At 40.5% G+C, this 27,469-nt stretch overlaps 1 long non-coding RNA gene across 2 annotated transcripts; it reads right to left on the bottom strand.

Annotated features, from left to right (window-relative positions):
- Nucleotides 1-1,661: 1,661 nt before the first annotated feature.
- LOC143434313 (uncharacterized) lies at nt 1,662-23,966 on the bottom strand. 2 transcript variants are annotated; one of them, XR_013103723.1, is made up of 5 exons: nt 16,293-23,966; nt 15,824-15,870; nt 10,847-10,910; nt 9,544-9,607; nt 1,662-1,851 (listed from the first exon to the last, which is right to left on the bottom strand). It is a non-coding gene; the product is annotated as an uncharacterized LOC143434313 (long non-coding RNA). The 2 variants fall into 2 exon arrangements; XR_013103722.1 differs by lacking the exon at nt 15,824-15,870.
- Between the last annotated feature and the right edge of the window lie 3,503 nt (nt 23,967-27,469).

Below are 27,469 nucleotides of genomic sequence, written 5' to 3'. Positions count from 1 at the left end.
TACCCAAACATTGTTCCAAGACTCCCTCAGGCCTTATTAGTGAACTACTGAGATAATTTTTTTCTCCTCACTATTTCTTTTATCTTAACTATCTCAATATTGTCTCTCTTCATTATAGCATTTGTGAACATTTCAGACCTACCTTCAAAAACTTGATTCAGATTTTTCTGAATGTCCATGAAATAAAATACAATCTTGATCTATAAAAATGTTTTATTATTGAAGAGGAAATACAAATCAATTCAAAGTAAGTCTGTAGAACACAGTAGATCAAACTGAAGAATACTTAAACGAGAACAAATACATAGTCCCAAAGCATGATTTAGTTATGGAACAAAAACGTGGGCCTTCAGGTATATGGTCTCTGCAAGAGCTACTGAAGTCAGCTGTGCCATGAAAGCAATGGCAGACATGCAGCAATGCATGAGGCATGAGTGATCTTTGCAAATGAGAATAAATGTTTTTATGAATGATTAATTTAGATTTTATATAAATTTCATGTGCAATGGAATATTATCGTTATGCCTTTGAGGCATTTAATTTATTTAATTATTATTAGCTATTATGTTATAGCAAAAAGGTCATGAGTCAGGATTTTATTTACAAACCATCTTTGACTAGTAAGAGTACCAAAGAATAACTGTGGCAGTGGCTGTGATATATATGTGCACAGAGAAGTTAACACGCTAAACTCTCTTTGAAGACAACTCTTATGAAGAAGAGCCTAAATGTTTTACAGTAGTAATCTCACTGCAAAAAGATGATAGCTTTTGAGGGTGATTTTCTGGAAGTAAGTAGCTCCTTGGGGGCAAAGCCTGTGTCTTATGCATTTTAGATTCCCTGGCTGGCCTTACAAATAGTCTACATTCAATTTATTTTTTTCTCAATAGAATGTGTTTTAATGAGTTTGTTACAAGCCGTCTTATTACATGACAGTCAACCCTTGAATACTAACTAATGATTCAAAGATTCCAGAACAATTTACATCAATACGCTTTTAAAGGGATAATAAAATAAAATATTATCCATTGTTAACATTTGGTTTGAACGATTTCAAGATGAAAAAGCTGTAAGCTGTTTTGAAAAGTATCTTCTTAAAATCATTGGCATGTTAAGGCTGTCAATTTCTTTTCTTACCATGTATCAGAATTCCAGCTGACAATATGAATACCTTGTTCAAATTTTAATCAGCCAAGTATATATTATATTATATTATATTATATTATATTATATTATATTATATTATATAGCCATGTATTTGAGTCAGAGTCAAAAGATTCATTGGTCTTAGGGCCAGGGAGATAGATGGCTAAACAGGTAAAAACCTGAAAACTGAAGTGTGGTCCCCAGAACCCACACAAAGAAGTTGGATGTGTTGACCTGAACCTGAAATACTAGCACTCATAAGGCTGGATGAGAGACAGAGACAGGAGACTATCCCAGAAAACTGAGAGCCAGTTATCCTGGAAACCATAGTGGAATCAAGAAGTGTTGCCGCCAGCAGCAACAGTGTTGAACCGGGTTCACCTGTAAGAGAGGCTGAGAATAGGGAAACGGGCCGGAAGAGATGAAGCCAAGACAAAGTTCTCTGATCAAGGCTCGAAGTTTAATAATTTGCTTTCACATATAAAGGGGAAGCCCCCCCCCCCCCCCCCCAGAGTCTCTTCTCTGTTCAGGGACTGGGAAAGGAGATAGCAGTCTGAAGGTGTCAAGGCTAGCTCAGCAGGCAGTCCATTCTTCTTAGCTCAGGTAGCAGGCTCCAAGGCACCAAGGCTGGTAATGCAATGCATCTCCTAGGTCCTACTGTTGCTTGGTCTATTGTGGTAAATGACTTTGCAGGTGTGCTCAGGCCTGGAGGAAGGGCACAAAGAAGAGAGATCCTGACTCACTCACACCCACTCACAACATACATATGAAGACACACAGAATAACAATAGATATCATTTTTAATTTAGTTGGTCTTTGAGTCAATGATCATACGTCTATAGATTTTTAGCATGACCCTTACTGAACATGGAACTTCGTGCGTACTGCCTCAGCAACTATACATGGCTCCTCAGTGGCTCAGACTGAGGAGCCCAGTGGAGCACCATGAAAGGGAAGGGAAGAATTGAGTCATTTTCAGTGTCAGGAGTCTTTCTTGTACCTGAAGTTCAGAAGAGAACTACCTTAAAGCATCTTCTATGACATTCTAAGAGTTTAAGGTAAGTTCATCAAAATATATAGAAACCTTTCATCTTCTCTTTTTCCAGTGTCTCTCTCCCTCCTTTGCTCCACTCATTTCCACACACAAACACAAATCCACACAAGTAAACACATACATACACATAAATCTACAGTCTCTTTTCAGGGTGACCAACACATAATGTTAAGAAAGCTTCTGCTTTCAATCAACTACATTCATAGCCTGAGTACTTCAGCTATATTGGATCTCCGGGTGCAACTTTCTTTAAGAATCAGCAGAAATGGTGTAATATTATATGGAGCTATTCAATACTAAGAAATGAGAATCCATAGCCTGTCTTTCACTTCAAAGCATTCTTAACTTACTTTCTCGTCGGGATAACGGATCTGCATGCAGTTCCCGTTATCTCTGAGCCATGAGAGGGCATTGTGTCAGGACCCACATTTGTCTTCAAATGACAAGGCCAGAACTTGATAGACCACCTCAGCCAATAACAGTCTAAATCACTCACAGAACCTCTGAGGCCCATCAACAGAAAAGAAATGAGGAAACAGACTGAGAGTTCACATCAGCCGCCATTTGTTAATGCTCATCCCCCATGTTAAAGCTAGGGCAGATAAAACTCTATCAGGCTAAATGGTTTGCCAAGGTCCCCCTGCCTATGAGTATGTGAAGGGGAACTTTTATCCCTGGGAGAAAGCCGGTGGCTTCTGAAAGCACAGCACAGTCACCTGGCCATTAGAAAACTTTTTAGCTGGGAAAACAGTTCTCTGTCAGTTACAGCTTTCCTCCTGAAGTCTGTGCCCACGTGCCTGAGACAATTTGGCTTAGAAGAGCTTTTTCTGGCATGGTTGTCACCTTGTCTGAATAGAGTGAGGCGATTCTCACAAAAGGGAAACAACTCAGGAGTTTCTGGCTCAGTGCTGAGGAAAAGCTGAAGCCTGATGAAGCCTGATCAGCTCTCGGCCTCTCAGCTTCCTGAGTGAGGGAGCGCATCCTCCTAACAGTGACTTCTTCCGCTTCACTGTCGAGCTGCATTAAGTCAGGATCAGTCCATCACCTCTGAGCTTGTGTATGCACATTTCACTGAGTTCCAGGCAGGACTAAACCAATCATTTTACTTCAAAATACACAGTGTGGAAACGGGGAGTCAATCTTTTTATCCTGAGGGGAGACAAAAATCTGAGCAAAAAAAAAAAAACCGATTTCCTTTTTGTATTAACCACTTCCTTCGCTACTCCCTCTCCTTTTCCATCTATGGTAAGAGCCACAGACTCACTGGAAAGGAAAAGCATTTCCCCGCCAAGGTTGCAGGGTTGCGTGTAACCTCTGCCCTGGCTACAATTCCCACTGCAACCTGTGCTGCTACAGCCAAGAGACAGCAAACAGAAGGAAGACTGGGAGGTGAGAAGAAAGTAGGTGGAGACTAAAGAAAAGTAAGAAGAAATGTGGGAGTTAACATAGAGAGAACAGAAAAAAAATCGAGACGTGTATCCTTGAGAATGGAATGGAATCGGGTGACTACACTCTGAAGCTTTGAGCCTTCATTCTAAGGATCAAGGAAGGAAGACACCGCATGTGGATGGGCACACTGTTAATAGAGCCAGGTCAGATTGCTGCTTCCCCATGTTCTAACCCATTCTAACATGAATTATCATAAGGACTGATACCACTGAGGGTCCCTCGCATACATGGGATGTTATCTGAGTGAAGACTAGCAATGAGCATCCTTGAAACTACCCAGGATTCCATCTAGTTAAAGCAACCAGCCGCTCTGCACTGAAACTCCACAAACTAGACAGTAAAAGCCATAATTGCTTAAAGAAGGCTACACATCAGAGGGTGCAAGCAAATACAACCTGCTTTGATTCGATGCCCCTTCAAACTAAGTCTGCAACTAATCCATCCCTGCTTTGGATAAACTCTCTTGTAGATACCTTTCAAGTCTGTTTTAGGTGCGAAAACTGTTTCAATTTGGAAATAATTACCCTAAGGAGAAAAAAAAAATCAAACCCTAAACTTTCATCTATTTCAGAACGTCTTCCCTCCTCCAGGACGCTCTTGTTGTAGATCTATAAATATAATTGGCAGAGGAAGCATGTGGACCTACATCATCACACCTTACTCTTCCATTCCTCCTCCTGGCTCTAACGGAAGTCCAGCCCCTAGGAATGGCTCAAAAAGAGGAAGGCATTAGGGTAAAGGCTAAGGCATGTATATCTGGTTCTTTGTGATCTGACCTGGGATAAACGTTAGGACAGCTCTTTTTTTCAAAAGCCTATGAACAGTGATGAGAGAGAGTTGCTTCTAGTGACCTCTAGCAAGGCTCCTTGGGCATGCACAATAGAGGTCCAGCAGGCCTATATGGAGCCTCTTGTAAGTATTCAACAAACATTTCCTACAGTACTTTTATAATTTCATCTTATGAGAATATTGGAACTCTCTCCTAGTAAGAAGGTGGCCTAATGTCCTAGATAAAGTTATAATCACCCTGAGGAAATACCATGACCAAAGCAACATAGGGCGGGAGAGAGAGTGGCATACACTTAACCAATAGTGTTCATCACCAAAGGAAGTCAAGACAGAAACTCAAACAGAACAAGAACCTTGAGGCAGGAGCTGATGCAGAGGCCATGGAGGAGGGCTGCTTACTGGCTTGCTCCTCATGGCTTGCTCAGCCTGCTTTCTTGCTACCCAACTTCAACATCTCTGCAATCTATGCATTCAGGATTGATATTTTCCCTTTAATCTACTCCCCCTCTAAAACTGTCTGTTCAATGTGTTCAGTGTGTGTTCAGGATGTCAGTGGAGAAAGTTCTCCTGGGGGTGGGGGGTTATATATGAAAAAGGAAGAGCAGTTATATGTCATGGTCAGATTAGAAATGGGTTCACCCATAATGGGCTGGGGCCTCCCACATCAATCACCAATTAACAAAAGGTTCTACAGCCCCATCTTATGGAGGCATTTTTTTTAAACCGAGGTTTCTCCCTCTCAGATGACTTTAGCTTTTGACAAGTTGACAATAAACTAGCCAGCACTGAAGGGAATTCATAATTAATAGAATGCTCTGCCTGAACACTTAAATCCCTGGGCAGAAGAGTTGGGGACCAAATGGAGTAGAAGTCCCGATCCCAGCAGCCAAGGGAGGGACACTGAGGTTTTGCTACCTGCATCTCAGCAATTGTGTTATGCTGATTCCTAAACCCGGCCCCCACCATGCTGAGCACAGTATCCAAATCTCTGAATGCCACTGACAACAGTCCCAATTTCTGAAGGTCCTCGCTCAGTACAACCCCTCCCAAAAGTACGTGCTCCCAAAACCTGGTCTAAAGAAGCCACAGCTGACCAGAATTGGGCTTAATTCTCTTGTGTGGTTGGAAATATTGTTCGAACCAGAGCATGGCTGTCTTCACTAAATACTACTCAAAAGTCAAGACCATTAAAACCCTGGAAAAAGAACCATTCTAGGTACTGAGGTTTATTAGAAGCTATGTGTCATTGAGACATTTTATTTATGCATTGCCAAAGCATGGGAACACAAGGACAAAAATGGTCGCTCAAGGGTGATAAGTAAAAATCTAATCTGACCATGACAGTGCACTTTTATATATGGAAACTCACCTGAAACTCTCTAAGAGCACTCTTCCCACCGAACCAAGTCACAGTGAAAAGACACTGACTGTTGGAATTAAAAAGTAGATTCAAGGGGGAAAATCAATCCTGAGCACTCCTCTACAGAGCCAAAGATGTTAAACTTGGGGAGCTGAGGAGATCAGAGGGGCAGGATAGGAACAGAAGCTCAGAAAGGGGAAGAGTATTATGGGATAGCCACTTGGAAAACAGGATAGAATGGCAAGAAACACGTTCAGTGATGTGAGAAATAACATTCTGCTACCATGGTGGCACATGCCTATTACCCCAGCACTCAGGAAGTTGAGACAGAGAAGACAGCCATGAGTTTGAGGCCAGTTTGGGTTGCATAGCAGGAAATTGTCTCTAATGAATTAGTTAGCTAACACTTGGACACATAGGGAATACAGACAAAAATTAACAGTAAGTTATTATAATATATTTTTTCAAAGAAGAAAAGATGGCAGACCTTTTCCTTGAGAGAGGATCATTATAGTTCTCAAGTAGCCATTTGGGATTTCTGACATTTCCCTGAGTCTAAAAGGATAGACAGATTTACTATGGTCTCAAGAGTGTACAAGGAAAGTCCCTGTGATGTCAAACCAACAAAATTTCCAGGAACAGCAAAGCACTGGCACCTTGAAATTAACCCCAAGAAATCTTCATCTAACTCATAACCACCTTCTGAAATAATGGAACCCGAATCCTTCCTGCTTGTAATATTGCAAATCAATCATTTTCTTATCACGTGGTGCTAATTCAGCACACACTCATTTTATCTGGCTCTGGATGTTTAGAAAGGCAAGAGTTCTTCAACCTTGGGCAATAAAATAGAGATGTTACTAACTGGAACAGCCTGTCGGGGACTGAGATGCACCAGGGCTTCACCTGATTTATCTCTGGTAATATCTATTGGAGAGACCTCAGTGAAAGTGAATTGGATTGCATAGTCTATGGTGTTTTGCTCCAAAGGGTGCTTTGGTTCATTTTCCCGCTGCTTACACATGCTGCAAATGAGGAAGCACTGAGCTGACAATTTTCTCTTCTGATTTATAGGGAAGGTCATTTAATCCCAAGTAAGCATCTTTCTAAATATTAAATCCTCCAATTCTCCCCACCCCTTTCCTTGTCCCTCTGTGTTTATCTTGGTATAATTCAAGATTGTGACTTGTACCTGTAGCAAAGGCAGCCAAAATGTTCTAGTGACTATTGCTCAAGGTAGATTCTAGGTTTGAATACACAAGTTATAAAATGAAGTATTTATATGTTATATAATATATTGATTCATGGATTTATAATGTAGTAATCTATGAAGTACATACATCAGTGATGTCATAATTTGAATATAAACACAGTAATGCTACATTTGTCATTCATGAAGACAAAATCATGTAATTAATTAATAAGCACTATTTGTATCACACATATTTATATATGCACATACACACATACACACATGTTTGTGTGTGTGTGTGTGTGTGTGTGTGTGTGTGTGTGCACAAGTTTGTTTTTTTGAGACAGGGTTTCTTCATGAAGCCCTGGCTGTCCCAGAACTCACTCTGTAGCCCATGCTGGCCTCAAATTCAGAGATCTGCCTGCATCTTTTGTGTACTGTAATTAAAGGCGTGTGCCACCACCACACAGGTATTTTCACCTTACATTTGTGGAATTGCAAAAAAAAAAAAAAAAAATGAGGTGGATTCTCCAAAATACAACAATATTATGTAAATATATAATTTGTCTCCCTTGTTAATTCTTAAAATCTTTACATTATTTTCATTTAATATTCATTAAGTTATTAAAATTGCCTAGAATCATCACCATTATCAGCATCCTCACCTGTAGTACTGAGGACTGAACCCAGGTTCCTGTGCATACTAGGCAGACACACTACTAGTAAGCTACATCTCCACTCACAAATTAATACATTTTTCAAAGTAAAGTCCCTTAAATGTAAGTAGTAATCTATTTATTTCCAAATTCTTAATGACACTGTCTCCAAGTATAAGAGACCCAGAGTACAGAAAAGACCAAAGTCTTTAATATAATTTCTTAGCATTAGAGCAACACAACTTTTATCACTAGAGGCAATTCTAGAATAAATCCACAGTAGCAGAGATATTTATATCTTTTCAATAAAGGTGCATCATCAGGGATCCAGAGCATACATAAAAGCAAAGGAACACTCTTGCACTTGCTCTCAGAACTTTTCCTGAAGTGTCCAGTACCTCACACTCTCCAACACTTTCTATATTAAAATAGTATATCACACCTGCCAAGAAACCAAGGAAAAAGCAGGAGGTCACTGGAGATCTTTGCTGTTGTGTAATCATCTACCTAGGAGCAGGGTTCGCAAAGAGGAAGCCTTGCACTTGGGGCAGGCAGAAGAGCTCTTTACAGTGGTCCAGCATGTGCACCTATCACAAGAGTAGGTAGAGATGCGATCCCTACCCAGAAAACTAGAAAAGAGCTGGGAGCTGGTAATACTGAGCTTGCCACCAAATCATAATAGAACCCCAGATGGTCTTCAGATAGTACGGGGCTTTGTTCTCTTCATGTTTTAATCTAAAGGCTTCCTTTTAATTCAGACAACTGGTCTCGAATGTAAATTGAGCTCATTTTTAAAAGGTAAATTTCATGAGGCACTCCATCCCAAGACAATACCTCACCCTATACAAATATGTCCTTTGTCCTGCTTTCCCTTGAACCAATCCATCAATGCAGTTTAATTCTGCAATTCTATTAAGACCACTATTTGTCTTATATTTGACATGCCCACTTGGCTTGTATTTTATCTGGCTCTGGTAGAAAACCATCCCGAAAGGTATAAGTCCTTAATAATAAGCCTGTACTGTCCTCTTTGGTATCTGCACTAGTCTTTTGTTCATTTGAACTTCAAAAGATCTTTTGTTGTGACTTTTGAGGTCATCCCCCCTGCCAAGGTAGTGCAACTGTATTAGAACTAATTTCTAATAATTTCTTAAAATAACTAATTTTGGCCTTCCCTGATTTAACCTAATATCCTAGTACCTGAAAGTTTTGGCTGTTCTTTAAAAAAATGGTATGCTGTAAGTTTCACTTGCTTTTTTTTTGTTGTTGTTGTTGTTTCCCATGTTAAAACAAATATGAATCCATTCTTCTAGTCACAGACAAATCATCTTATTTCAGATGTCTAGCCATCAAAATGAGTATCCTGAGACTAAATACTAGACAGGAATCTGGTATTTATTCTTCCCCAGAATTCTTCAAGTGTACCATGTCAGTATTTCCTGAAAACAGGGTCTTTAGAGGAGGCTACTGTTACCTTGAGAGCAACATAGACACGTGAGGAGTATGGGTTCATTGTTCAATGTTTCGCTTCTGAGTACACAATCCTAAAACATGAATGACCTGGACTAGCACCTGCAGTCATACAGGGCTTCCCTCATTCATAAAACACCTTTGCTTAACAAAGGGAAAGTACCCAAAGAAATCAATGCTTTGGTGGATCTTCTCAAGTGGCAAAGAGAGAAAAAGCATCTGAAAGCATTCTCTAACTGAAATCAGTATGAGATGTCCTCCCAATAAAGTATTTCAAAGGACAAAACATGCCCTTTGGATCATTTGAATTTATAGAGCAAAACAATTGAAAGGATGATATAAAATGTGTAGGATGACCTAAACGTGAACTGTTGTTAGGTAACATGCTTGTGTCTGTTGAGAGGAAAGCGACTGTCATCATCATTACCTGCAAGCTGAGTGGAAAACCATTGCTGAAGCCTCCTGGAAGATAAGCCACCAAAGAATATGACCTAGAATGATTAAATAATTTTATATTGAATACTGTATTCAAATAAGCATATATGAACAAGTTGAAAGTATCATATTTAGTCAATTTGCATTACATCCAAAGCAACAGATCGAAAAGAACTCACGTCATTGTTGGCTTTGCCCCCTGTAGTTCTGACAATACCCATGAGGGGAAGAATATTAAAAAAAAACTATTAGCTCACTAAAGCACAGAGAAAACCAACTGAAATAGCAAACATTCAGAGAAGAAATATAGCTATGAACATCCCATATAAAAGGGTATTTGAAGACATCAGAATAGATTATTAGATACAAAGCAAGGATGAATATGACAGTCTCAGTTCCGTTATTTCTAAATACCTCAGCTTAGCTCCTCCTCCCAGCAGCCTGAACAAGCCAACTCAAATAAACAAAATTCTCTCTCCCTCATTGTCACCACATAAACATGGACTTGGGAGAGCCGGCCCCACCCCTCCTCAGGCACCACACAGCTCTCCTCAGTTGATGGCTTCTGATGCCTCAATGCAAGAGAAGAATTCCTAGTGGCCATTCCCCCTCTTTACACCTACAGGAAGATAATACAAAACAGACTTTTTTTTACCCTTTATGGGGGGTGAGGTGGGGGATCAGGTATGGGAAGACTGAGAGGTGAGCGTAGTCAGGTGTATGATGTGAGATTCCCAAATAACCAATCCATCAGTAAATAAATAAATAGATATTAAAGTAACATAAAATTTAATCTGGAAGGCTTAAATAATTTTAGATTGGATATTTATGACAAATAACCTAATATGCATAATTTGAAGATGCCATGTGCATCCAAACAGTCAATCCAAAATAAGTCAATCTACTGTGGGCTTAGATCTCAGTAGTTTTGAAAATACCTATGAGAGATAAAAGGAAAGAGCTATAAGTCACTTGCCTTCATACATGTACAGCCTGAAATCTTAATCTCCCACCACCTCATACAGGTACATGCACTCGCATATACTTATATGATCATGAGACTTTCCCCCCCTCACTCTTTTCTTCCTTTCTTTATGGGAGTGATCTATAGTCTGTAAGGTGACTTAACTTTGTGGAATTGTGGGATTTGTGTTATTTAAGCCACTCAATCAGTAATATTTTGTAAGGGTGATATAGGAACTATCAGTGGTTTATCTCATGTTAAGTTGAGGGACAGGAAATTACAGCTTAAAGGTATGGCTTCTTTTGAGGCCAGACATCTAGTCATTACTTACCTACTCACATAGCTTGAGAAGATGTGACTAGTCCCAGACATTTGCAATGCCCTTGGATTTTTGCCTAGAAAGGAATGAATGAGGTTACTTTGCTCTTAGAAAATCACAAAATAATGATGATGGCGGTGGTGGTGGAGGCGGTGGTGGTGGTGGTGGTGGTGGTGGTGGTGGTGGTGGTGGTGGTGGTGGTGGTGGTGGTGGTGGTAGTGGTGGTGGTGGAGGCGGTGGTGGTGGTGGTGGTGGTGGTGGTGGTGGTGGTGGTGGTGGTGGAGGTGGTGGTAGTGTGGTGGTGATTGGCCTTATACTTCCATTACTTCCTTTCTCACTCCAACATGTCCTGACAGTTTCATTCAAGTAAAAATCAGAAAAGAGATACCAAGGAGTGACATCATGGCCAATAATCCTTTCAGTTGCTGTCTCTTCCAGTAGGCTTCTTCCTCATGATCAACCTGACCTTCTTTCTGAATTGTAGATGTTCTGAAAATGTCCCTGACATTTTAATTTAATGTCTTAATGTTTCTCAATGTTCTCCTCCCTGTCCCAAACTCCAAAAACCTCTTGTGACCATTGATTCTCTTCATAGAATGATTTCCATTGAGACCATGTGAATAGTGTGCTACTGTTATATTCTGAAAGATGATGATTTAACTCTGTTTGTTCAACCTTTACCCCACAAAATAATTTCAAGTCCCTACTTTGTGCCAGTCCCAGTTTTAGATACACTTATAAACACAGCTCAATCTTTACCTAGGAGCTTGACATCCTACATGGGATGACCATAATGACAACTTGTGAGAGAACTAAGAGAAGAAGCATTAGACAGAGTAAGTGGGCAGAGAGTGAAGGATGTTTGCAGTGGCCAGAAGATGCTTTTCTAGGGAGGAAGCAGTTCATGCCTGAAGAGGTTGAGGGAGTGAATGTGTCCATTTCATGGTGCTGGACGCTGCAAACATGAAGACCTGGAAACTTGAGGTATGTGTGATTAGGAAAAGTGTGCTCAGGGAACATACAGGAGTCCGCTGTGGCTTGGCAAGTGATCCATTAGAGGATTAGGGAGAAATGAGACCTAAAAGGCATGGTGAACACCTAGAACCTACAGGACATAGTTAACATTGTTGGGTATGGATTGGCTAAGTTTATGTGTTACTAAAGAATGACAGATACTGTAGAACTGCAAAGAATAAAAAACAAGGTGGTAGTGGATCTGTCAGTGAGAACCAAGGGAAGAATAAGTTACATACTCAAAACTATAGACGGAGTGAATCAAATTTGGGTGACATAATAACAACACAAACATTCCAAATGAGACCATGTCTGACATGCTATTGTGTTGTCTTCAGACTAAAATCTGAATAGGGGAAAAGAAGGTGAAGCCCATCCAGGGTTGTCTTCAAAATGACAAAGGACAGACACCTTGTTCAGCTCACATCAAGGTGCCGCAAAGGCTAGTACAGCCCTGGGTGAGTGATGAACTTCTCCAAGGAGGCCAATTATTACGACTTTTTGAGGAATCAAGAGCCTTAAAATGATATGCATTGTCATATTATATCTTTAATTATTTTCTAAGTCTCTTTTTCATAAGAATAACCACAACCTGAAATCACTATTTCCCATACTGTAGTTTTTTTGACATTCAAGATTTCAGGTTACTTTTTCCCTGCCATTCTGTTCGTTGTTTCCTAGACTGACAGGAAGTACGGCAAATGTAGGTCTTGCCAATTACCCAAAGCCTAACCAGGAATCTCAATTTAATCAAGAGGCATCTACATGCTGGGAGCAAAAACCTTCAGGTGAAAATTCAAAGACCGGTAGACAGTCATAAAACATATGGCAGGCTAGGAGAGATAAATAGGCAGGAAGTCAAATTAAAAGGTGGTGTGCCTAAGAGCTCAAGGATGCTTGTGGCGTGGCTGTGTCTAGTCTTTAATCTACATAGTTCATGATCTTCTACTCTCCCAACCTTGAAATAAGAGAACAATAGATGAACCGTGAATCTGGTGAGTAAGTTCAATATCACAACTCGATTCCAGTACCTCAGGGCTGGATCCATGCAGCTCCAGTCTCTGTTCTTGGATTACAACTCTGTTCCACTCAACAAATGAAAGAAAATGGCAGCATTCCTCCTCAAAGCAACTTTCTGCAGGATGACACATATGTTCCCTGTCCTGGACAGTGGAAGCTGGTTCCTTGATGACTTAGAATAAGGTAAGAGCTGGTGGCTAAACAGATCTGGTTTGGATCAATGCACAAGATTTTCAATAAGAATTTTCTCTGCTTGGGGTGGAGGAATGTTCACACCAAAGCAGGGATGACAAGTTCATGCGATGTGTCACCAAGCTTCATGTGATGTGTCACCAAGCTCTTCCCATGCAGCTCAGTGGGGATCACTGTAGCCATACTATTGATTTCATTAAATTGATGACTTAATAGTCATAATTTGGCTACTAGGTATTATCAGTTCCTGGCTCACCTTTAAATGTCTGGAGACTTTAGACCACACCAATCTGTAGACTCTTAGAGTCTTGGTGAACTTGAAGTTGATAAGGAGCCAGTCTTCAAAGCTGGTGACCTTAACTCTATGTCTCCTGTCTCTTGCTCATTTCTTCTCATGAAAACCACAGTGCAGATGCTTGTCTACAACCCCACCTCTTTCTCCCTCACTACAGAGCCCTCATGCGATGTGCTATGTTCTCACCAGAGAGTTAGGATAAAATCAGTGTTCTTTTTAGTTTCTCAGTCTTCAACCAAATCTCATCTCATAGCACCGCCTACAAGCCAGTACAAATGAAAATGCAGATGCGGCCCACTCTCTGGAATCCACAGAAGTGAATGAACAGAGACCTAAAGAGCCCTGACACTTGTTTAACAAACAAGACACACTGGTACATGTGCCAAGCTGACCAGCTGTGTACAGTGTGATTACCAGAGAACTGAAGTAGAGGCCAGTCTAATATCCTTTAGTGTAAAGAAGACAAAGTCAAGGACTGCTGACTAAAATTAGCAAAAATAAAACAGGCAAATTAAGTAAATTGGCCATTTTGTGAATTCTCTTTCAGCAAGTTAACCTAAACTTAGACCTAATTGATAATAAAAAGGAAGTTAGCAAATGTTAGTAATAAAAAAAAGTTAGTAATAAAATGGGAGTTAGCAAAGACTCAGTCATTGTCCCTGGGGGGTGGTGTCACCCAATAATTCCAAGTGTTAGCTGTCATTGTAAACAAGCCTCTTATATTTTAAAAATGACTCTTAAAGGAATACAGTGTTTGTCGTTTCCATCATAGCTATATATTCACAGGATAGACACAAAGAGAAAACAACTGTTCTAAGGAAACACAAATGGTATCTGGGAGCTTGGGGTCAGTTTCCCGTGACTGTGTTATGCATGATTCTAAACTGTTGTAGCTCAGACAACTTAGGAAGAAGAGGCAATGGCAGACCTCATAAGACAGCATGAAAAGCCCAAGTTGGATAAGAGATGTTCCAGAAAGAGAAAGTCCTGAGACACAAATCTGCCTGGGGCTGGGAACAAAAAGCAAGTTAGACTAAGATAGAAACAGAAAAGACCTGTGCAGCAAGTTAGGCTCGAAACACTAAGGAGCCATGGAAGAAACCTAATCATGCTTTTCTTCAGATAGGAAAAGAAGGAAGACCAAAGTGTGGATGCTTCAGTCCTTCCTAGAAGGGGGAACAAAAATACTTATGCCAGGAAATACAAAGTATTGAGCAGAAACTGAAGGAAAGGCCATCCAGAGACTGCCCCACCTGGGGATCCATCCCATATACAGACACCAAACCCAAACACTATTGTGGATGCCAAGAAGTACTTGCTGAAAGGAGCCTGATATAGCTGTCTTCTGAGAGGCCCTGCCAGAGCCTGACGAATACAGAGGTGGATGCTAACAGCCAACCATTGGACTAAGCGCAGGGTCCAACTCCAATGGAAGAGTTAGAGAAAGGACTGAAGGAGCTGAAGGGGTTTGCCACCCCATAGGAAGAACAACAATATCAACCAACCAGACCCCCAGAGCTCCCAGGGAATAAACCACCAACCAAAGAGTACACATGGAGGGACACATGGCTCCAGCTGCTTATGTAACAGAGGATGGCCTTGTTCAGCATCAATGGGAGGAGAGGCCCTTGGCCCTGTGAGGCTCGATGCCCCAATGTAGGGGAATGCCAAGGTGGGGAGGTGGGAGTGGGTGGGTGGGAGAGGGGATGGGATAGAGGGTTTTTGGAGGGGTAACAGGGAAAGGGGATAACATTTGAAATGTAAATAAATAAAATATCCAATAAAAAATAAAATAAAAATTAAAAATAAGAAAACTTAAAAAAAAAAAAAAAAAAAAAGAGTAAAGGAAAAGTGGTCTTGTAGAAGTCCCAGTAAGAGAGGCTGACTTCTTGGAAAACAATAGCCAGATCCCCTATCACATGGAGCCCTGCAAGGCTAATTAACTACTACTATCAAGAATCTAATTGACTTCTGTTTGAGATTAGGTGTTTTATTTTGTTTTATCCAAATGTAACAGAAGCCACTCAAGGTCTTAAATGTGGTTGTAAACTGATCTGGTCTGCATTTTAAAGCCAGCAGTACAGTTTCTGGAATGAAGAGCAGAGAGTGAGGGCTTGAATAGACAAAGTGACAGGGGCATCATTATTCTGGTCACACATCACAGCCAAGAGTGTGGGTCATGGAGGTAGCATTAGAAATGAAAACAAGGAAATGCTGTCTCTCAGTAGAGAAGAGGGAGATTTTGATGGTGCATTCTAGGTTCCTGCATTACCAAGGCACTGAAGAGAACCAGTGTTAAAGTAAGGAAAATCACAGGAGAGGACAGAACTTAATGGAGTGAGTGGGGACTTCCTTTGTACCCTCTGTTCAGCAGTTTGCTGGTCTGTTCTGTATCAGAGGCATGGGAATTTTCCTGGTTCATGTGCTGTACAAACAAAGGAAAGTTCCAGGAAGTATGATGGAATTACCTAGCTTGTTCCATGGAAGATGGGAGTTAGCATCACTTTCATGTGACCTGTTTTGGAAGAAAGGAAGCTCTTATCCGTGTGTGAAAGAAAAACTTTGCATTGTTGCCATGCAACCGTGTGCTTTGTTGAGCACCTTTGGATTAAGAAGCTGACTCTGGAATCCTGAATCCATGGAAAAGCACAGAAACGCTAACATCACTGTGGTTCAACAGAGAGAGCCTGTGAGCTCCTGATGGCCTTCATTAATAGTATCTTTAGGGAGAGTTGGATAAGGGAAAGGGGGTAATGGGATCAAATTTCATTGTCTACGTACATATAATTAATAATAATAATACATATTTTTCTGAGTAGAAAAGGTTGATTTTGCTATAGAAACCTGGTATACAATGAGGAAAATCTTATACGTTACCTGTTTTACTAACCTTCATACAATCTAATATTTCTCCATATTTGAGAAATTTGAGGTTACCTTATGAAGAACTTTACACAACTCCAAAGTCACAGTGTAGTCAGCCAGCAAGTAATACCAGAGATGAGTATCCACTCAACTCCAGACTGTGGCGCTCCTACAGACTCTAAGAAAACCACTCCTAATAAAGAAGGGAAACAAAGACAGGTAAACGCCCTTTGTTGTGGAAAAAGCAAACACCATTCAGCAAGTAGAGAGTTAAGCATTCTTGGCTACATCAGGGAACAAATAAATGTGAGACCGTCAAGGGGGTCACCATGGATACATCTGGCTGCATCTGCCTGAGTTATCTCTATTGAACAGGTTGCTACAGGGTGGTTCTGTGGGGGTTTTTTCTAGCCTCATTATATGTGTATAATGTGTAATGCCAATTAAGTAACAGAAACGAAAATTTAAAAAAAAAAAAAAAAAACCTGTCCCTGCTGAGTTTAATCTCATTAGTGCAAAGTCAAATGACTAGCCTTAAAAGGGACTCGGACTTCAGTAAAGACAACAGCAAAGTTGCAAGTATCTTTTGCATCCCACCAAGAAAAATCAGACTATACTCTTAAGATCAAGACAACGGAGTCATCTATAATAAAATCAAATGGGTGACATTAACGGCAATGGCTGTCTATCTGAATAAACAACATGGAGACTTTGTAACACTTCTCACATTTCAAAGCCATAACTGAAGGCCACCAAGTCACCCACTTTAAAGACAGGTGCCGTGTCCCCATAGGCTGATAGCAAAGCTGGCAGTCCCTTGCTTCATGGTGCTGGTGGCTAATATAATCTTGAAGCATCCGCTTCTTTCAGGTAATCAGTCCACAGGCAACTATAAATTTTGCTGCCAAAGCTGGACAACTCTTAGAGAAAATGTGAGTGTCTGTCCACATGAAGCTTCTAAGTCCATTTAGGGTTTGAACAGCTTGTAGTATGCTAATGCTAATGGGGCGCCGTTCCTGAGCTAAGCCTCAGGTGGAAAACTCAAGTTCCCCTTTTTTCAAGTGAGTTACGAAATGTCAGCAACAATATATGAGAAACCTGCAGCCAATATCATGCTAAATGGAAAAAACATTAAAGTCAGCCTATTAAAATCTGGAGCAGTAGGAGCCCGTCCACTCTCCCCCACTCATTTTAAATATTGTACTAAAAATAAAACCTAGCTGATAAAATAAAGCAAGAAAGGAATATTAATGGAATTGGGAAAGAAGAAATTAAACATCCTTATTTGTAAGTGGCATGACATTATGCATAGGAGATCCAAAAAGTTTACCAGAAAACATCTATAGATTATAAACAATAAAACAGTATTGAAGAATCAATTTGCAAAAATCTAGTACTTGTTTATGTACCAACAACAAACATACAGAAAGAGATCATGGACACACTCACCTTCATAATAACTTCAAAGAAAATAAAATATCTAAGAATAAACCTAACCAAGGAAGTGACACCTCACTACAGTGCAACTTTTATATTTCTGAAGAAAGACTTAGATACTAGAAAATAGAAAGATATTCCATGCTCATGGACTGGTAGAATTAATATTGTGAAAATGACCATTCTATCAAAACCTATTTGCAGATAAATGGAATTGTGTTTGCACTAACCATGTGATCTTATCTAAATTACTTAGTATTTCATGCGTCTAGTTTCCAACTACATAAAATAAGAGTGTAGGAAAATAATCAGTTTCAAACCCCAGAATAATTGCAATGATTCAGTAAGGTAGACTACTCCAAGCTTTTAGCAAAGGCAAGACCCTCAGTTCATGCTAACTCATCCCGTCTATTTGGCATCCTTGAGATAAGAGTAAAACTAGCAACAACAACAAAACAACAATAACAATAACTCATCCTATCCAGGAAAATGTTGTAAGGAATCTGAAAGCCATCACATAGCCAAGCAAGACAAAAAGGAAGAAATATAAAGACACGCCACAAAATGAGCCAAGCAGAAGACAGGGCCTTGGGTGTCTTTCAACCAGGCACCACAGTAGCATCCTGGACAGCAGGCCTCACATGCAAATCTTGGGTCTTCCTGTTAGTCCTCACTAAACCCTGCTCACACAAACTCTGCCTTTTCAAGTTTGCAATCTTCAGGTGTTTGCCTAATTATAAAGCTAAAAATCTTTTCACAAATAAACAAATCTATTAATAGTAAACAATAAAAAGGAATATGCTTACATAACAATCGGTATCATAAACCCAGTGTCAGGGTAAAATGAATGAACCAGCAAAGAGGCTCTTGGTAAAAGGTGTCACATGGACTTGTCAGGGCAGTGACTAAACCCGATTAGAGAGGGACACTATGCTGAAAAGGCATAAAGTGAGTATCTTCCTTTCACCCCAACTTCAGCATAGGATCGCTGGCAACGTCATCATTCTGAGCTCAGATTTCATAGAACTACCTTGATTTTCAGTTATACAGTGTGACCTGTACCTGAAATTCATATCAGAGCAGAGAAGGTTATACCATCCTTGACACTGGGCCTCACCGAAGTTGAAGTTGAAGTTGAAGGTTGCCCTGTATGGCTCTAACTGTGATAAAGTCTCACTTGGACCAAGAAGAGGCCGGATAGTATAGGGCCTGATCTTCTAAAGAATCTAAGCCAAGGCAAACACTGAGACAAATGGAAGTATGTCCCCACACACTCACAAGTTTATCCACACTGTTGAGGAAATCACTTTGTCTCTCCAAATAGCTAATAATCATCTAATACCTTATTACAAAAATTTTTAAAACATAAAGATAAAATTTTACCCTTATAAAGTAAACTGATAAAATATCTTATTATAATGTTATGTGTCATATATATTACTACACAGTGTATCGATGAAATGGTTTATTTTTATCACACATAGGAAATATATAAATATCTTTTCAGAACCTGGCCAATGTTTAATGGCCTGGCTTATTCAGAGCAACAAAAACTAATAGCTCAGGTGTCTCAGTTGATGAGGAACAGCTTGAGAGTTGCATTCTTTCCTAAATCTATATTGATCCTTAGGTCTCCAGCTCATACAAATGCATGGACACATGTCTGCTCAGAATTAAATGACCCTGAGGTAGCAAGTATGAGAAATACTGATAATTTCTCTGGTGACTGCCCGAGAATGAAGACAGCAGAGGAACACAGCCTAATGAGGTTTGTATTGACTGGAGAAGAACAAGTCTAAAAGTGTCTGGTTCTCCAAGAGCTGGTGTGTGGGCAGAGGACAGAGGGAAGGCAGGGGCTCTGTCACAAAGCACAGAAGTAAGGAGAGAAGATGGGGAGGCAACCACACAGCCTCTAAGACTGTGTGCCTGGGTGGATGTTTCTGTATGTTGCTTAAGATGCCCTAGTCTTGGTACTTTCAGTTGCTCATACTTTTTGTTTCCCCCTTCTGTTATTAAAGATCATATCCAAGGCTTCACACGTGCTGGGCCAGCCACTCTACCGCTGACTTACACTCCAGCACCCCAGGTCAAATAAAATTAATTTAATTTAATTTTTTTACTTATTTGCTTTACATCCCACTCACTGCCCTCCCTCCTGGTCACTCCCTCCCACAATCCTTCCTTCATTCCTCCTTACCTCCTCTGAGTGGGTTGTCCCCCCTCCTGAGTATTTCTCCACCCTGGCACATCAAATCTCTACAAAGCTAGGCACTTCCTCTCCCACTGAGGTCAGGCAAGGCAGCCCAGCTAGAACATATCCCACAGACAGGCAACAGCTTTTGTGATAGCACCCTCTCCAGTTGTTTGGGGCCCACATGAAGACCTATCTGCTACATATGTGCAGGAAGACTTAGATCCAGCCCATGTATGTTCTTTGGTTGGTGGCTCAGACCCTGAGAGCCCCAAGGGTCCAGGGTAGTTGACTCTGTTGGTCTTCCTGTGGAGTTGCTATCCTTTCAAGGCCAGAAATCCTTCCTCCTCTTCTTCCATAAGAGATCCCAAATTCCATCTGTCTGAGTCACCTGCTGGATGAAGCCTCTTAGAGGACAACTTCCTCTTGTCTGCAAGCATAACAGAATATCATTAATAGAGTTAAAGACTGACGCTTGCCCCTGGGATAGGTCTCAAGTTGGGCCAGTTATTGGTTGCTCCATCCCCTGTGCTGCATTTCTTGTAGACAGTTTTGTGGGTGTGTTAGTATCTCTGTTGCTCCACTGGGGTTCTTGCCTGGCTACAGGAGGGGCCACCCTCCTGTAGATTTTGAATCGTCAGCTATGTTTTCTATTTACCTAGAGTCTTCTCAGAAAGTAGCCACTTACTGTATTCCAATGCCCATTTCTAGAAAAAGTTGGCCTATCCTTTTCTTTGATGTGAACTAGATATTCTAAAGGTAAACAGTGATGGGGACCTAACATTCTCCACGCTGCATGTGACAGTGCTTAGGAAGCACTCACAGCCCTCATGGGATAGGAGAGGTAACCCTGTATTAGAAAGCTCTGACACTGGTTTAGTCATACTCTATGCAAAGCAAAGAGGATCCTTTAGACCTTGTAGTGGATTTTTCAACAGAAATTCCACCCTCAGCAAACACCACAGATCTGCTTCCAACAAGAAATTAATTGTCACATTTGCTTGGCCATGTGGTTTTGGGAACAATGAAGTCTCTGTCTAGAGCTCTTGAAACAAACCTCCACCCCCACCCCAGGAAATGCCAATGCAGCTGGAGAACACAAATAAACACTTTGGTACCCTTTTAGAAATACAGAATAAATTATATACAAATTTATCCAACATGCAGCATTAGAGAAAGAAGTCTGTATGAGGAATTAGCCTAGGCCTTCATGTAAGTAACCATAATCCTGGGTCCTCAGATCATGTAGTCGCTATCAAGCCTGCTGGTGGTCGGCAGGAAGAAACAATAGCAAATGACTAGCATTTGAAGTGACATTCACAACCAGAAGCATTTGTTCACCATGTTCATACAGTCAGGAGTACTCAGTACTGTTCAACACACTCTAAACACACACTGGTTATACAATTTGGAATATTACTAATTTCAATTAATAATGTTCAATTAACATTAACAATATTATTAATTTTGTTTAATCCTCTCAATAATTTTGTAATTTTTTAAGGCACATAGAGTTCTAGTAACTTGGCAAGTAACACATGGTCAATACCATCAAAGCCAAGACCCAAAGCTAATCTATCAGACTGGTTATAGATATATATTTTTATTCTGTACTGTTTGGAGGTCATATTCTAAGAGCAAACTTGCATTTTGATCTAATTTAGCTTATAACATCTCGTAGATTCCCCTACCACAATCCTTTCACAGAATAAACTGTGAACAACCTTAAGGAAACTGCTTTAAAAAAAAAGTCGTATTTCCTAGTCCTATTTATTTTCCCCAAGAGTACCATACTCCAGAAGAGAAACACTGGAAATAGCCATATATCAGATATCTGAAGCAATGGCCTCAGAATATAACATTATTAAACAATCTCCAGGTGGGTTAATACTCAAACATTTAATGTTTCATCGCTGGCAACTTTAGCCTCTATCTAACCTTCTTTGGAAGAAATATGAATACTTTCCCCCCTGGAAGCTTCCAGTATTGTGTTTAACATGGATCAAATAAAACCCCATTTTATTCTGCATGTCTTTTGTCTGCAACAATAATCTTGAAGCATAAAATGTATGTGCTCACTGGGGAACAGCAGAAAATTAATTCCCAGCAAATTTTGTCAATGACTGTCACTCACTTTCTCACGTAAAGGATTGTTCTGGGGCAGAGCAGACACATCATTAAGCACTGCTGTGAGAGAAGAGAGATAACACAGTCCTATTTTGCAGGTCTCGAGTCTAAAGGGAAATCAGATCTTGCTTAGTATTGTCGTCATTGCGTAATTGCCCTTAAAATCCAGCTGTGAGCTGTGTTCCTACATGTATTTATGTGTGACCCTAGTCTTTTTAGAGCCTATCACATGAATACCTTCTCCTCAGGCTCAATTACATGACAGCTGCTCTCAGGCCCTGTTGTTCCCACTTCCGCTCACCAGCCTCACAGAGAGTACAGTATCTTTGATCAGATTAAATTGCTTCTAGACATCTTCTCCTTGAGGACAGGAAACACAGTCTCTGCATCTCAGGATCCAACAGAAATGGTGTGCACTCAATAATACTGGCTGAATACTCATTCAGGAATGGAAGAGCTGCATCACCAGGGTCAGTAATATCATTTCTTCTTACAAATCTGTTTTGGACAGCAGTGTATACCTGAATTTTCCTTCTCCGGTGTTCCTTTTTAAACACAAGATGCAGGACACCAAGTAGCTCTTTTCAGCCTGCCATATGATTGTTATTTAAAAATGTTATCTAAGAATAGATAAGAGGATGTGCTTGCCGGTTATATAATTTGTTTTAGCATGGCCGCTCTGAGTCCCCCAGTCCAGTTATTCTGGCTGTCATCCACATGTGAGCTCAGCTACCATTCTAGTCCAATGCTCTCACATTGACCAGACATGAATGAAAATCCACAAGGGAGCTAAATCCTCAGCTTTGACTGACAGTCTGAGCCACCAACCTTGAGAAATAAATCCCAGCTGCAAAGGTTTCCAGGTATTAATGAGAGTCTGTTGAGGCATATGGGACACTGCTGGTGGGAAAGGGTAGTCGTAATAGAAGGACACATGGCACTCAGGAGCAGATGGGCCTGGGCACTCTCCATTTCAACATCCATTCTACTAAACACTGAGGGTCTTATGGTCTCCTTTTAATTACAGCAAACCCAGAGCTTCTGAATATGACAAAAGGAATATTAAATTGTCAGCCATTTTGTTAAAAATAATGAATCACCCTTAGTTAGGGACCCCAGAAAATGCCAGGGATTTTGAATGAATCTAAAAGGATTGCTGTCATGGTTTGCACATAATTATTAATCTATTAATTTCCAAATTCCAACTTCACTATCATTATCTCACATTACTATCCTGTTACTACTGCAAACAATTGGTCTTGGGTGTGGCCAATGAAGTCAACAAAACTACAAACTACATACACACTTTGGGAATTAAGTCTCAGAAATATTATACTGAGTTTGCATATCACAAGCATTCCTTGGAGAATAGGTCTTACATTCCCATCAGTAGCCAACAACTCAGCCCTAGCTTTTAACACAAGTTGTGACATCGGATGTCAACTGGGTAGTTGGGGGTTCCAATGCAGGTGGGTCTGCCATAACAAGTAGGATATGTATCACACCATCTGAAGAGCCTCTTTTTTCCACACAATATGGAAAAGCCACCTGAGGCCAAAATTGCATCTGAATTCCAACTCTCAAGGGTAGATCCACAGAACAGCATTGATCCAAGGACTGGGTCAGGAGCAGTAACTCACCTACCAATACTGCCAGCCACGGAAAAGCTGAACAGTTAATTACCAAGCAGGCTTCTTGAACCTAAGGGGAATCTTAATAGACAGAACTAATTAAAATCAATACTCATATGGTAACCGTAAAGGGAAAAGGAGCTACATGCATTTCAAAGTGGAGACAATGGACAATCCCCAGTCTTCATGCCAAACATGCTAACTGGCTCTCCAGCAAATGTTTGCCAAGAGCTCATCTTCCTGGAAAGGGAAAGAAGACACAAACCTGAAGCACTGTCTGATTTGGTGACGTGGTCAGAGGTGCTCACAAGTCTACTCGTGGAGCCACAGTGATGTTCATATTACAGAGTCAGTATGTGACTCTGTGTATATATATGTGTGTGTGTGTGTGTGTGTGTGTGTATGTACACATACATGAGCTTAGAATATAGGAGTTCAATAAAGATGTTAAGTATAAACATACTATTCAAAATGGTGTTTATTTTGGTTTCCCTTTGAAACAGTGGGTATTTCATGCCCTGTTCTTCATGGCTAGCTTGCCTGGCTTACTCTTGTAGTGACCTCTCAGAACACACAAATTTTGGTTCTGTTTCAAAATACCCTTTACCAAGTGATAAATGGGAGCATAATGCAATGACCCAAAACCTGACCTTCACATTAAATTGTGGTTTAATCCAGCTTGTTGTAGCACAGATATACGTAGCGAGTAGGGTCAATTATGGAAGGAGGCCAATCTTTTAAGTACGAGAAATATTGTCCCAGCACAAAATTTCTTTGTGGATGAAGTAACATAACTCCTTTCTGGTTTAATAATACATACTGATGTCAGACAAAGAAAGCTTACCATGGCCACATGATGGAACGGTAAGAAATGAATTTGACCCATGACAGCTACATGCAGCAGAAAGAGAGGAAAGCTGAAACATAATATATTGTTGATTTTAATTCATTGTTTTATCAGTATGGAGTGTCCATACAAGCTCATGATAGAACTTTCAAACAGGCTCTCTCTTTCATTTTCCCTTCCCGTTCCTCTCCAGGACTGCCCATGTGTTCCTTGCTCTCTTTCAAATTCAGGCCCATTTCTTTCATTGTTACATATACATAAACATATATGTACACATTCATATATTCCCAAATACATACATACTTGCTCAGTGGAACACCTTTAAAATCCAAACATTAGATAGTTTATATGTCACCCTGTATATTTCCTTTTAAGTTAAATATCTCAGGTGTGTGTTTTATCATTGTACACCTCCTTATTTTAACGGCATAGCTAATTTTATGAACAAACCCACCTGATAGGACCAGTCCTTATTAGTAGATATTTATTTTCAGTCCTATGCTATTACAAGCTCTGCTTCAATTAGTAATGTGAGACACGCTGTTTTGTGCATCTTTGAGTCAATGTGTGTATGTGATGCATTAAAAAGTACCTTTTCTGGGTAAAGGACATCATACCACTGATCTTGAAAGATCTGGCAAAATTTGGGGGGGGGAGGAATTACACTAGTTTATGTAGCCACCTCACAGTACACTCTGCTTCCCACATCTGTCAGGAGAGCATGCTGTCAATACTTATCTTATAAAGTGAAGGATGAAATGGATTTCTGATTGTTATTCCATTTCTAAAGATGTTTTTATATAAGCACTGGTCTACCTTTTTCTGTGATTCCTGTCTGTATTAAAGTCTACAATGATGAGGGCTGGAGAGGTGGCTCATAGCACTGGCTGTTCTTTCCCGAGGGACTGGGACAAGATCCCAGCACCTATATGGTGGTTCATAACCATCCATAACGCCAGTCAATTCCAGGAAACTCAATGTCTCAAAGTCTCTGTGGGCACTGCCACACATGGTACACTTACATACATGCAAGCCAAATACTCACACACATTTTTTTAAATGTTAACAATGGTGGCCATATGTTGTGTGTCATATGGTTGTGTCTCATTAACCTCCTTATAGGAAATATTCCAGTCATTGTCTTCTACTCCCTGAAGGGGCTATGCATGGCTGATATTTCATTCAAGCCTATTTCTCAGAGATGCAAGACTTTACTGAAGTATGACTCCCCTTGATCTGAAGCATTAGGAACTAGAAAGGGAAGTCTTAAAATCCCTCTATACCGACAGATGAAAGTAAACTGAAAAGTGGGATAGGATACCCCTGCAGCCACCAGTGTACAGCAGTTGTATGGATTCTCTGTCAGGAAGAGCAAGACTCCCATACCTGATGCTGAAAGAATGTCCTCTAAGTCAGCCTGGGTCTTCTAGGCTCTCACCCTTTGGGATTTTTACTCTGCCTCTGTTGTCTTCCTTAGAGGTCTCTAATGTGGATGTTGAAGAGTATGCCCTCAGTGAGGGATAAGAAAGTATTTCTCCATACTCACCCAGAAGGCATTTGGGTCTTTAACAGTCTTGCTGTTGCTTGGTTTTGGCTAGTGGTTCTTATGATGGTACAGCTTTCAGGAACGCTAGTACTTGAATTCAGGCTATAGGCCTCTTATACAACAAGCTGTATCTAAACTCATCTTCTAGACATACTGTTGACATTCCTACATTCCATGTTCTTTGCTTCTTATCTCCATGACCTCATGCATCTTCTCATCTTCTTGCTTTTTCTTCCCTCCTTCCTTCACCTCTATTTCAGTCTTTCACACTCCCCGGTTACACAGTGACAGCCAACCATTTAGACACCTTCTCTGGGACTTTTTACTCACTTGAAGGACTTGGGGAGCACTGACTCACCAGTTACGCCCTAGATCTGTCCAAAGGTTTTAACAACAGCACATGACAATAATAATCTTTGTTTGTTATTTGCCATCAGGTGAGCTGCCCAATTTTCATCATCATTTGGATTTTGAAAGTAGCATGCCTTCTAAGCTCCATTTTTCTGGAATCTTTTTTTTTTTTTTTTTTTTTTTTGTCATCCCTGCTGTACTTGCCAGTTCTTTTCTGAGCATTGTCACCTGCCACCAACACATGCTACTAAGAGTCTGCTTCTGACCTCCTTTCCTTGGGCTCTAAATCTGCCAGGTTCACCAAACTTCATGTGCCCCTACCAGATGTTTTCTCACTACCTAACATGAATTGCTATCTTTTGTAGGTAGGCCAATGCTACTGATTTTTATAGTTTTGCTATGCTAACTCCCTATTTTTGGATCAGATGAGATAAATTGGGTTGTATTATAGGAACAAAATTTTAATACCTTAGCACAGTTCATATACAGGTTCATATACATGTCACATATAGGCTGAAGGAAGGCCTCTGCTCACTATTGTCACTCAGGAGTCAAGCTGACAGAAGTTCTTCTCAACAGACGCTCTTAGAATTACAGCAGAAAGAAGGAAATGAGAAGAGACCCTAGCTGGTGCTGGGTCTTTACATCTGTGTCTAAAAGTGGCACATCCCAGATCCACTCATGTTGTGTCAGCCAAACAAGTCTCAAGGCTGAGCCTGTCATCAGAAAGTGAGGACTTGTACTGGTCCTTAGAAGGTCCAGAGGAGCTAGAAAGACCTGGTGAGCAATCTAACTGCTACCAAAAAGTACCATGGTCATATGCCTCTGCTCCTAGTGCCCTATTCTACTCCCGTGCTCTCTACCATTCTTCCCCGCTCTTCCCTTCTCTTCTCAACCCCATCCACTCCGCCACCCTTTCACGCCCCCTGCTTCCCTCTTACCTTACCATTGGTTTGGCATTGATATAACCTTGACTATCCCTTTCTATATCAGCCTCAACATTCCTATTATAATAATCACAAACATGACCTGATTTGTAATTTATGAGAACTAAAGCCAAAGTTAAGTAGAAAAACATACCAATAAATACCAATAGGCTTGAATTTCACTCAATGAAAC

Source organism: Arvicanthis niloticus, chromosome 14 (assembly GCF_011762505.2).
Source record: "Arvicanthis niloticus isolate mArvNil1 chromosome 14, mArvNil1.pat.X, whole genome shotgun sequence".
NCBI classification, from domain to species: domain Eukaryota; kingdom Metazoa; phylum Chordata; class Mammalia; order Rodentia; family Muridae; genus Arvicanthis; species Arvicanthis niloticus.
This window is presented reverse-complemented; position numbering and strand designations above follow the sequence as displayed.